The 13,213-nt window shown below is 39.2% G+C and overlaps 1 non-coding gene across 1 annotated transcript; it reads right to left on the bottom strand.

The window, feature by feature from the left end:
* Positions 1-11,006: 11,006 nt before the first annotated feature.
* LOC127099247 (small nucleolar RNA R71) lies at positions 11,007-11,113 on the bottom strand. The gene has a single exon (XR_007793774.1). It is a non-coding gene; the product is annotated as a small nucleolar RNA R71 (small nucleolar RNA).
* Positions 11,114-13,213: the final 2,100 nt, after the last annotated feature.

The following is a 13,213-nucleotide window of genomic DNA, read 5'->3' on the forward strand; positions in this document are numbered from 1 at the left end:
TTTGATTAAAAGTTTTCTTGCCACTGCTGTCTTGCAACAGGAACAATCACCACACACTAACTGAAATTGAGAAAACAGTTTTAAAACGTAAAGAGGAGTAAGGTAAGAATACGATACGCAGAGATTTGGTAAGGAAGTTCCCCACGTCGTCCTCGCGTGTGGGTACGTCTCCCTCTCAATTTCAAATGAAATTGAGAACTTTGATTATCAATTTTTGCCGAATCCGTTGATACAAGGTTATGATACAAAGACAGAATTCTAAACTCTAAGAACCTCTTCTTGTATGAACCTTCACTTGATCTGAGCACGATCAAGATTTTCCTGCACGAAATTGCAAACAATTCACCGGTTCCACGACCTGCTTGCGAAATCCCCCGATCTCCAAAAGCAACGCTGCGACTGAATATGTTCTGCAAACGTGACTCCCAAACCCTCAAGAACACTCCAGTTCTTGAAGGACAAACCAGTAGGTTTTTCCTAGAAACCCCCTTCAATCTTCAACTCAGCTAGATCCTCGATCGTTCCACTGCAAACCACAGCTAGATCCTTGATCGTACCACTGAACGTTATCTCGATGCTTCTTTAATCCAAAGAACAAGAATGGTTATGTGTAAATGTTCTTGAAGAAAAGTGATTGAGAAGATGAAGAAGATGAAGTCTCTTTCAGGTTTCTAATTGCTCTCAAACAATTGCTCCAACACTGCTTTTGATCTTGTGTTCAATTGTTTTCCCTCAATGAATTCGTGACTTGCACTGCTGTTATAACCTGTCTTATATATGCTGCAAAACAGTTACTGTTATACCACAAAACAGCTTTATGTATTGATACATAAGAGTGTGCATCGATGCGTACTGTAAGATATGTGAAATTTTGGTGAAATTGATTAATCATGTATCGATGCAAAAGTCGTGTGTATCGATACATGTGATTATTTCACTAGTATGTATCGATGCCTGATGCGTATGTATTGATACACAGGCTGTTTCAATTAGTCATGTATCGATGCAGGGATCGTGTGGATCGATGCATAGAGTCTTTTGCCTTTCATGTATTGATGCATGACTCGTATGCATCGATGCATACTGAACAAAAATGTTTTGTGATTTATCACATGCTGTATGTATCGATGCAGAGGCTTATGTATTGATGCATACTGACACAAAATGCATTTTAATTGTTATTTTAAGGAAAGTATCAATGTAGGTCTATATGTATAGTTATGCAACAATAGAGTGGGATGAAAAACATAATAAAACACAAATGTATCATGTAATGTAATGCACAACCAACATTTGGATGATGATCACACAATTTGCTATCATTAAAAATTAATTCAAGGTAAAGAATTTTCTCACAAACTCCCCCTTTTTGATGATGGCAAATTCTTGGCAAGATGTGTGATACTCCCCCTGAGTTTGTGCATATCTGCATTTTCTCCCCCTTTGTCAACATCAAAAAGAGGAAGAAACAGAATCATCAAGGTAGCATAGTGTAGCAGGACATGGCAAAAAAAAAGATAACAGGCTATCAATCACAAAGAAGGAAGCTTCAAATAAGGGCAATAACAATAGAGATAAACAGAAAGAGAAAAGCATTTAAATATTCGAACGAGTTGAAGAGTTACATAAGCTAAACCATATATTGTGCAACAAAATAAAACTTGAGCAAGATGAAATGAAATGCAGTGAGATGAAATGATGGTGGGTTAATTTGGATTGTGGCCACCACAGGACTCCTCATCATGTCTGTCAGGATCTCTATAGCTTGGCGGAGGCGGAGGAGGAGGCATTGTGTCTGGATTTTGGCCCATGAATGAGTATTGCCTAAATCGGTTCTGAACTTCAATGCTTCTAAAGCTGTCCATAATGCCAGGATTTTCACGGCAGTCGTCCATAAAGCCGGACATTTCGTTGTAGAAAACCTGATGCCATTTAACCAAGTCTTGGTGCCAAGCGTGTTGATTTTGATACATCCGTGTATGCTCATCATGCCAGTCCCGATGCTCGTTGTGCCATTCAGATTGTTGAACATGCCAGTACCGTGCTTCTTCATGGCGTTCTCTGTTGACAATTTCCATCTGTTGAAGCATGTGTGTGATGTCCGCATTTGGTGTTGAGGCTGAAGTACCACCGGAGAATGGAGGGGCTGTAGGTTCAGGTACATAGTTGGTAGGAGACCACCTTTGTGGCACCCAATCACCCCAACCAGCATTGGGCTCAGCTTGTGGTGCATCTGTTTCAGCCGCATCCTGCATTTGTTCATCAGGCTGATCTTCAGCAACATGGATGCGTTCCGAGGGCACGTCAAAGTTGTAAATTCTGGTTTTGGATTTTCTTTCGAAGAAATAGAAACATTTGCGGTCCTTGTCCCACCGATATCCCATATGCGATAGAGTGGCAGAGTCAAACTCTTGAGCAGCAGATGGAGATAGGAGAGGAACAATAGGTATTGCAACTTTCCAAAACTTAAGAATTTTCATTATTTGAGAGGCATAACCTAGAGCCACATTCTTGGAGCTGTCTCGCACGAAAAATAGACGTTTTACAAAGTAATTAGCCCAATTTAAGAGCACCTTATTTTGCAAAATGTAGAGAAGATGTATGCAGGGCCTGTCCAACCGCGAATGTCCACTGTTTGTTGGACGCAGAATATGTGTAATAATCCAGTGAAGAATACGCGGAGTTTGCTTGATCATACCAGACGTGACGTGTTCATCATCACTCAACGGTCTGTCTATCTTTAGGATAGATGGAGTAAAGTCCTTCATGTCAAATTCAGGATCAAAATGCAGGTCATGCCAGCACTTGAAAGCCATCGACGGAGGCGGCATTTGAAATACCGTTTCCTAATCAGAGGCTTCAAAGGTATATGTTCTGACTCCGATAGAACACTGGAACATATAGCCTCTACCAGTTTGTAAGCCAGCATAAAAGACCCGAATGAAATCCTCATGATAATCATCCTTTGTGGACAGAAACGACCCAAGTCTTTGTGCATGTAAGAGTTCAACCACTTCATTTAGGTGTAGGTGAATAGCATCTGTTTTATCAAAGACGTGAGGTTTCATGACTAACCTTGTCTTGAAGGATTCCTCAAATTCAGCAGCAACAGCAGGATGAAGTAGCTCTAAGGCATTTGAAGGAACGTCTGGTGGTTGCTGAGATGTACCGGCTGTTTCCTTTCCCTTTCCTTTTCCTTTGGCTCTGACTGGAATAGTGCGTGGAGGCATGGTGATGTGAGATTTAGGGTTTTAGAGAGAGAGTGAAGATGAGGAGGATTAGGGTTAGCCACTGGTTTTGGGGTTTTTGAGGGCAGATGATATGAAGTCTTGAGATAGGAAGTGATATGATTGGCTGATGTGTCGATGCATGAGAGAGAAAGAAATGCATTTAATTCAGATAGCAATAGTATGTATCGATGCAGATGGTCATGCGTCGATGCCAAATATTCACAATGGGCATGTCTATCGATACATACGATGGATGCATCGATGCATCCTGAAGCATACTGATGGATCGATGCTTGCTTCGTTTGTGTCGATGCATACTGATGCTGAACTAGCTTTTAATGAATTTTAATGCAGTATGAATATGCATTATGCACTATGTCACGATGATTATGCTCAAGAGAGATTCAGAAGTCAGATTGTTAATGTGCACACAATATGGACAAGGAGTATATGCAATCAAATTTTATATCAACTAGAGTAAGAACATTTGTTCTAACATACACAATCACTTAGCAATAAGAAAATTGTAGAAAGGATTGATATTACCTCTGTTGGAGAACTCTTGTGATGGATAATTGACATCTAAAACAACTCTTATCAACCATGGTGAGGCAGAATATAATTAAGAGGTAACATGCTTATGACACCAATTGAGAAAGATCTAAGATTCCCAATTCGCGACGAATGTTGAAGAAAGGTTCTGTTGCCAATGGTTTAGTGAAAATATCAGCAAGCTGATTTTTGGAATCAATGTGCTCAAAGACAACGTCTTCTTTTTCAACATGATCACGAAGGAAATGATGTCTTATCTCTATGTGTTTAGTGCGTGAGTGTAAAACAGGGTTTTTAGTAAGGTTTATGGCACTAGTGTTGTCACATTTGATAGGAATACGTTTGAGTTGAATGTTGAAGTCTTGTAGTTGCTGTTTCAGCCATAAAATCTAAGCGCAACAACTCCCGGCTGCAACGTATTCTGCCTCTGCAGTTGACAAAGCCACAGAAACTTGCTTTTTGCTATGCCAACTGACCAAGGAGTTTGAAAACAGGTGACATGTACCACTTGTGCTTTTCCTATCTGATTTGCAGCCAGCAAAATCAGAATCGGAGTACCCTACTAAGCTACAATCACTTCCTTTGGAATACCAAAGCCCATATTTAGGTGTTCCGTGAAGATATCTAAATATGCGCTTCACCGCTTTTAGGTGCGATTCCTTAGGATTTGATTGATAGCGTGCACACATACAAACACTAAACATGATGTCAGGTCTAGAAACAGAAAGATACAAGAGAGATCCAATCATACCTCTGAACCTTTTGACATCTACACACTTACCGTGCTCATCCTTATCTAGATTTCCGTTGGTAGGCATTGGGGTGTCGATTGATTTTGAGTCATTCATTCCAAAGCGCTTGAGTAGTTCTCTGCAGTATTTTGTTTGACATACTGCTGTACCCTCATCAAGTTGCTTTATTTGCAGTCCTAAGAAGTAGTTCAGCTCCCCCATTAGACTCATCTCAAATTCACCTTGCATAACCTTAGAGAATTCTTCGACCAAGTGTATGTTAGTTGAACCAAATATGATATCGTCGACATAAACTTGAACTAAAAGAATGTGCTTCCCTTTGTGTTTAATAAAGAGAGTATTGTCCACTTTACCTCTTGAATATCCATGATCAATCAGGAATTTGCTAAGCCTTTCATACCAAACCCGAGGGGCTTGTTTAAGACCATACAAAGCTCGTTTTAATTTGTAAACATGATCTGGATTTTCAGCATTTTCAAAACCAGGAGGTTGTGAAACATATACTTCTTCATTTATGACACCATTTAGAAAGGCACTCTTTACGTCCATTTGGTAAAGCTTAAAATCCTTAGAACACGCATAGGCAAGCAAAAGACGTATAGCTTCAAGGCGAGCAACTGGAGCATAAGTTTCCTCATAGTCTATGCCCTCCTCTTGGTTATACCCTTGTGCTACTAAACGTGCCTTGTTCCTAGTAATCACTCCGTTTTCATCAAGCTTGTTCCTAAAAACCCACTTAGTGCCTATGATATGATGATCTCGCGGACGAGGGACAAGTTCCCAAACGTCATTTCTTTTAAATTGATTAAGCTCTTCTTGCATGGCCATTAGCCAAAATTCATCAATCAAGGCCTCTTTGGCATTCTTAGGTTCTACTTGTGAAACAAACGCGAAGTGAGAACAAAAATTACTTATCTTAGAATGAGTCATTACTCCCTTTGAAATGTCTCCCAAGATGTTGTCAATGGGATGGTCTTTTGAGGATCTCCAAGCTGTTGGAAGATCATTCACTTCAGCTGTCTTTTCTTCCTCAATTTCTTCATGACTAGTATCTTCCTCCTTCTCATGGGCAGCTGATTTGGACTGATTAGTTTCCTCAACAGCTTCCTTGAGTATGTCTTCTGTAGATACACCTGCGTCATCAAAAGAAATACCTTTTCCGACATTTTTCGGATAAGACTCATCAAAAGAAACATGAACAGATTCTTCAACAGTAAGTAAACACTTATTATACACTCTATATGCTTTACTTGACAGTGAGTAACCAAGAAAGATACCTTCATCTGCTTTTGCATCAAACTTCCCAATGTTTTCCTTACCGTTATTCAAAACAAAACATTTACAACCGAATACGTGAAGATGTGACAAGTTTGGTTTTCTTCCTTTCAAAAGTTCATAAGGAGTTTTGTTTAAAATAGGGCGAATTAAGATTCTGTTTAGAACATAACAGGCTGTGCTGACAGCATCAGCCCAAAAGTATTTTGGTAATCCACCCTCATTAAGCATTGTTCTTGCCAACTCCTCTAAAACACGATTTTTACGCTCCACAACGCCATTTTGTTGTGGAGTGCGAGGGGCTGAAAAGTTATGCTCAATACCATACTTGTCACAAAACTTCTCAAAGTGATAATTTTGAAACTCACCACCATGATCGCTACGAATTGTAACTATTTTGGAATTCATTTTGTTTTGGGACAGATTTGCAAAAATTTTAAAAGCAGAAAAAGTTTCATCTTTGCTATGAAGGAATATAGTCCAAGTGAATCTAGAGTAGTCATCAACTATTACAAAGCCATAGTAATTTCCACCTAGGCTCTTTGTCCTAGAAGGTCCAAAGAGGTCCATATGGAGAAGCTCAAGGGGTCGTGAAGTTGAAATTACATTTTTAGATTTAAAAGACACCCTTGTTTGCTTTCCCATTTGGCACGCGTCACATAGGTGGTCTTTTGAAAATTTTATTTTTGGTAGACCGACTACTAGATCTTTAGATACAACCTTATTTAGCAAATCGAAGTTAACATGCGCTAAACGTCTATGCCAAAGCCAAGAATCATCATTCAAGGTGACTAGACATTTAGTATTTGTTAAAGGTACATCAAACAAGTCAAGCATATAGATATTGTTTACTCTTACACCCTTAAACACAATGTTTTGTTCAACATGTTCAATTATGCAGCAAGTTTTTGTAAACGACACTTTATAGCCCATGTCGCATAGTTGACTTATGCTTAACAAATTGTGTTTAAGTCCCTCAACTAAATGGACATTTGAAATAGTAGTGGTGGAGGGATTACCTACACTACCTTTGCCGAGTATAGCTCCTTTGTTGTTGTCTCCATAAGTGACATATCCCTTCTTCTTTGCCTTGAAGTCTATAAAGAGCGATATGTCACCGGTCATGTGCCTCGAGCAGCCGCTGTCAAGAAACCACCTTCTATCTGCGGAGGCAAGGCACTCATCCTACAACATCAAAAGAGAGAAGTTGGTACCCAATTTTCATTGGGTCCAAGTGGGTAAGTGCTAACATGGTTGCCTTTTGGCTTCCATTGATAAATGCCTTTAGGGACAAGAAATCTCCTAAATTTGCATTTCTCAATGGTATGGCCAGCATGGCAACAATAATGACATAAACCATGATGATGTGTTTGTTGTTTCTTGTTCATTGAATCCTTTAGAATAAAAGAGTATTTTGCATATGGAGGATTCAATGACTTCTTAAACAACTTGGGGTCAACGGCATAAGTAACTTTAGGTTGTAGCGCTTTCTCTAATTTGACCTTAAGAGTGTTTACCTCTTTTTGCCAAATATAACAAGCGTCACAATACCTAACTCTACTACATCCGTCAATGTCAATAATTTTTGAATTTTCTGCAATACTAGCTTTCAACGCTTCTAACTCAATTTCAGCTTTGTTTACTTTACCTTCCAAAAATGAAAAAATATGTTTGTCGGAAGATAGTCTTTTAAAAGCATCTACAGCTTCGTTATGCAGTTTTTCAAAAGCTATTTTTAGTTCCAAAAAAGACATAGAAGAGAAATTATTGTAGTAGGCTTGTTTTACCTTTTTGTCATTGTTTTTCTTCTTGTGGTAGGAGATATTTTTTGTGTGAGCCATAAGGCACAGATTTGCTGCTTCATCATCATCACTTGAGCTTTGTGTGCTTGATGAATCGCTATCACTTTCCCATGCAATGTACGCTCTTCTTTGTTTGCTGTACCCTTTTGGTGAATCCTTTCTTTGATCCTTATACTTTATAGGGCAATCCGTTTTATAATGTCCATATTTACCACAATTAAAACAGGATCCTCTTCCTCTACTCTTCTTGTTCTCTTCTTGTTTCGAATTTGTAGATTGTTTTCGAAACTTCATGAGATTTTTGTCGGAATGCTTGACTCCATTCTTTCGAATGAATCTATTGTATCTCCTTACAAACAGTCCCATTTCCTCATCATCCGAGTCTTTGTCACTACTTGAATCATTGTCGCTTTGCTCTTTTCGTGAGGACTTAGAGCTAGAGGCCACAAGAGCTATTGGCTTCTTCTCTCCCTCTTTGTCTCTTTTCTTCTCCTTTTCCTTCTTACTTTTGTTCTCATATTTTTCAAGACTTTCCAATGCTTGCTGATGTTCTTCCAGCTTTCCAAACAAAGTTGTAATCGTAAGTCTTGTTAGATCGTTGGCTTCCTTGATTGCTGTTACTTTAGGTTGCCACTCCCTGCTAAGACACCTGAGAATTTTATTAGTAGCAATTTCATTGGAAATAGGTTTTCCAAGAGCATTCAATCGGTTAGTTAGATGAGTGAATCTCTTTTGCATGTCGGAGATGGATTCTCCTTGTTTCATGCGAAAGAGCTCAAACTCTTGATTGAGTGTGTTAATGCGGGATTGTTTTACTTCAGTAGTACCCTCATGGGCAACTTCTAAAGTGTCCCACATTTCTTTAGTTGTCGTGCAATGGGATACTCGATAATATTCATCAACACCAAGTGCTGAAATTAACATGTTTCGAGCTCTCCAATCACACGACCACTTTTTCTCATCTTTCTCATTCCAATCATCTTCTGGTTTAGGTACTATGCCGCCAGCTGCATTAGTCATAGTAATTTGAAACGGACCGTTTTCAATGGCAGCCCATACTAGCCTATCCACAGAATTTATATGAACTCGCATGCAGTCTTTCCAGTAGCCGTAATTTTTACCGTTGAAAATAGGCGCTCTATTATACGCCCCCTTTAGTTCAGAATCCATACTGTTACAGGCAGCCACAGAGCACCAGCAAACCGACGCTCTGATACCACTTGTTAGACGGTGTGGCTAGTGATCGAGAGGGGGGGGTGAATAGATCACCTCTTTTAAATTTAACGAATTTGAAATTTTATCAAAGTTTTCAAAGTTGGCGGAAAAATCAGTCCCGAATCGACTTCCGTCTATTCTGAACCGCTACTAGAAAGCCGGACACACAAGTTTAATTGCTGGATTTTAATGAGAATGACAGAAACAATTCACACCAGAATTTTAACTAATTGAATGCACTTATCATTAAAGTCTATTTCCAATGAATAAAATCTAGCTAACCGTTTTGTCAAACAGTTGGTGTGTATGTGATTTATGATAAACAGCAATGGAGTTTGATTAAAAGTTTTCTTGCCACTGCTGTCTTGCAACAGGAACAATCACCACACACTAACTGAAATTGCGAAAACAGTTTTAAAACGTAAAGAGGAGTAAGGTAAGAATACGATACGCAGAGATTTGGTAAGGAAGTTCCCCACGTCGTCCTCACGTGTGGGTACGTCTCCCTCTCAATTTCAAATGAAATTGAGAACTTTGATTATCAATTTTTGCCGAATCCGTTGATACAAGGTTATGATACAAAGACAGAATTCTAAACTCTAAGAACCTCTTCTTGTATGAACCTTCACTTGATCTGAGCACGATCAAGATTTTCCTGCACGAAATTGCAAACAATTCACCGGTTCCACGACCTGCTTGCGAAATCCCCCGATCTCCAAACGCAACGCTGCGGCTGAATATGTTCTGCAAACGTGACTCCCAAACCCTCAAGAACACTCCAGTTCTTGAAGGACAAACCAATAGGTTTTTCCTAGAAACCCCCTTCAATCTTCAACTCAGCTAGATCCTCGATCGTTCCACTGCAAACCACAGCTAGATCCTTGATCGTACCACTGAACGTTATCTCGATGCTTCATTAATCCAAAGAACAAGAATGGTTATGTGTAAATGTTCTTGAAGAAAAGTGATTGAGAAGATGAAGAAGATGAAGTCTCTTTCAGGTTTCTAATTGCTCTCAAACAATTGCTCCAACACTGCTTTTGATCTTGTGTTCAATTGTTTTCCCTCAATGAATTCGTGACTTGCACTGCTGTTATAACCTGTCTTATATATGCTGCAAAACAATTACTGTTATACCACAAAACAGCTTTATGTATTGATACATAAGAGTGTGCATCGATGCGTACTGTAAGATATGTGAAATTTTGGTGAAATTGATTAATCATGTATCGATGCAAAAGTCGTGTGTATCGATACATGTGATTATTTCACTAGTATGTATCGATGCCTGATGCGTATGTATTGATACACAGGCTGTTTCAATTAGTCATGTATCGATGCAGGGATCGTGTGGATCGATGCATAGAGTCTTTTGCCTTTCATGTATTGATGCATGACTCGTATGCATCGATGCATACTGAACAAAAATGTTTTGTGATTTATCACATGCTGTATGTATCGATGCAGAGGCTTATGTATTGATGCATACTGACACAAAATGCATTTTAATTGTTATTTTAAGGAAAGTATCAATGTAGGTCTATATGTATAGTTATGCAACAATAGAGTGGGATGAAAAACATAATAAAACACAAATGTATCATGTAATGTAATGCACAACCAACATTTGGATGATGATCACACAATTTGCTATCATTAAAAATTAATTCAAGGTAAAGAATTTTCTCACAAAGTGTTTCTTATATTTAAGACGTCGAATACTAGAGTACCAACGAAGGTACAATATACCCGATATCTTCTTTCCTACTACGAAACCAGTTGAAAAACCAACCATGGTTACATTAGAACCAGATAATCATCATCTTAACTTCTACGAAACCCCCTCCCAACATGAACCTCAAAACAGCATTGCTGCCCCTGCTATCGATCGAAACGACTTAGAGTTGACACCCTCATTATTTTCAGTTGTCGAAAAACATCAATTTGCTGGAAATCCTATGGACGACCCTAATGAAAATCTGACCACGTTTGTGCAGTACGCAGAAACTGTGAAGGAGAATGGTGTATCTCAAGATGCGATAAGACTACGCCTTTTTCCTTTATCACTAAGAGAAAGAGCTTGGGCTTGGTTGCAATCCTTGCCATCCAACTCAGTCACTACATGGGAATAACTGAAGAACGTTTTCTTAGCCCGATATTTTCCGCCAAGCAAAACTACTATGCTGAGAGCTCAAATCAACGGATTTCGACAAAAAGATGTAGGATCTCTCTACGACGCGTGTGAGAGATACAAAGACATGATGAGGATATGTCCACATCACGGTCTCGAAGACTGGGTGATCATTCACGCATTTACAATGGGCTTCTGTATAACACAAGACTGACAGTAGACGCTGCCGTCGGCGGTGCACTTATGGACAAGCCATATAAGGAAGCCTATCAACTCATCGAAAACATGGCCCAAAACCATTGCCAATGGGGAGGTGAAAGAACTCCAGTAGAAAAGTACCAAACAAAAAGTGGAATGTACGAAATCAGTAGCCTTGACTATGTCCATGCAAAGGTAGATGCCCTTGTTCAAAAGTTAGACAACTTGACCATACCATCCACAACCACCATGGCTGCCGTGACTCTAGATTGTGAGTTATGTGGAATTCCTGGACACGCTGCACCAGAATGTTAGATATTAGTAGGAGTCTCCACTAATCAAGGAAATCCTTATTTGAATACCTACAACCCAGGTTGGAAAAATCATCCTAACTTTTCGTATAAATACAACAACGCCCTATATGCACCTGCCCAAGCAGCCGTTGTTCCACCTGGATATCAAAAGCCAACTAATAATGCTCCTAACATTCATAGGAAGTCCAACCTTGAACTAATGATGGAAAACTTCATAGCTACCCAAGCTCAAACAAACAAAGACTTCTTGAACCAAAACATACATACTAGCGAGCAACTTAAACAATTAGCGAGAAAAGTAGACGCCTTAGCCACCCACAACAAAATTCTTGAAACACAAATTTCACAAGTGGCTCAACAACAAGCATCTACTGCTGCTCCCAATAGCACATTTCCTGGAAAGCCACAACCTAATCCAAAAGGAAATGCAAATTCCGTTATATTGAGAAGTGGAAAAGAACTAGACGGACCCGTAGATCCAAGAGTCCAAAATCCCTCCATGTACCAAAAACCTGACAAAACAACAACTCAGAAGGTAAGTGAACTAAAGGAGAAGGAAGATAATACCCAAGAGGACGAAGAGAAAGAAAAACATTGTGTGCCTCCACCACCTTATAAACCACCCATTCTGTATCCTCAAAGACTCGCAAATTCTAAAACTACAGGGCAATTTAAGAAATTTGTTGAACTTCTGAAGCAACTGAATATTACAATAACCTTTACAGAAGTCATCACACAAATGCACTCATATGCCAAGTTTCTTAAAGAGATCCTATCCAAAAATAAAAATATTGAGGATAACGAAACAGTTACACTCACTGTTGAGTGTAGCGCAATAATCCAAAATAACATGCCTCTAAAACTAAAAGACCCAGGTAGTTTCTCCATACCCTGTGTCATTGGAAAGTTCATCATAGACAAAGCTCTATTCTGCTTAGGAGCCATCATTAGTGTAATGCCCTTAACCATTTGTAAAAGGCTCAACATGGGAGAACTAAGACCAACGAAGATGTTTGTTCAACTAGTTGACCGCTCAATCAGATATCCTGTTGGTATACTAGAGAATGTCCCAATACGTGTAGGACAATTCTACATTCCTATAAACTTCATAATCATGGACATCAAAGAAGATGCCAGTACACCTATTATATTAGGAAGGCCATTCTTAGCTACCGCCGGAGCCATAATAGACGTGAAAAGAGGTAAGCTAACATTCGAAGTCGGAGAAGAAAAAGTTGAATTCATCTTGACATAATTCTTACAAGCGCCGGCTATAGACGATACCTGTTATCTACTTGATGTCATAGACGAGTGCGTCAGAGAGATGGAGATGCAAGAAACCACATATTCTGATATAATAAAAATCCAAATCCCTCCAATCTTTGAAGATGATAATTGGCGTGAACCATACCAAAATGACAGTCTAAGCGAATGCTTAGCACTTACACCCAACCACATGGCATGCCCGAAGAAACCAGACTTAGAATTAAAAACACTACCCAAGAACCTAAGATACAAATTCCTAGACACTGAACCCAAAAGACCAGTAATAGTCAACACAGACTTAGGACATATTGAAACTGAAAAGTTACTAGATGTCTTAAGAAAATATCCAATTGCATTAGGCTATAACATCGCCAACCTAACAGGAATAAGTCCTTCTATATGTATGCATCGCATTATGCTAGAGGAAGATTGTAAAACCTCTAGAGAACACCAGAGAAGGATCAACCCAATCTTAAGT

The sequence above is a fragment of the Lathyrus oleraceus genome, chromosome 6 (assembly GCF_024323335.1).
Source record: "Lathyrus oleraceus cultivar Zhongwan6 chromosome 6, CAAS_Psat_ZW6_1.0, whole genome shotgun sequence".
In the NCBI taxonomy this organism is placed as follows: domain Eukaryota; kingdom Viridiplantae; phylum Streptophyta; class Magnoliopsida; order Fabales; family Fabaceae; genus Lathyrus; species Lathyrus oleraceus.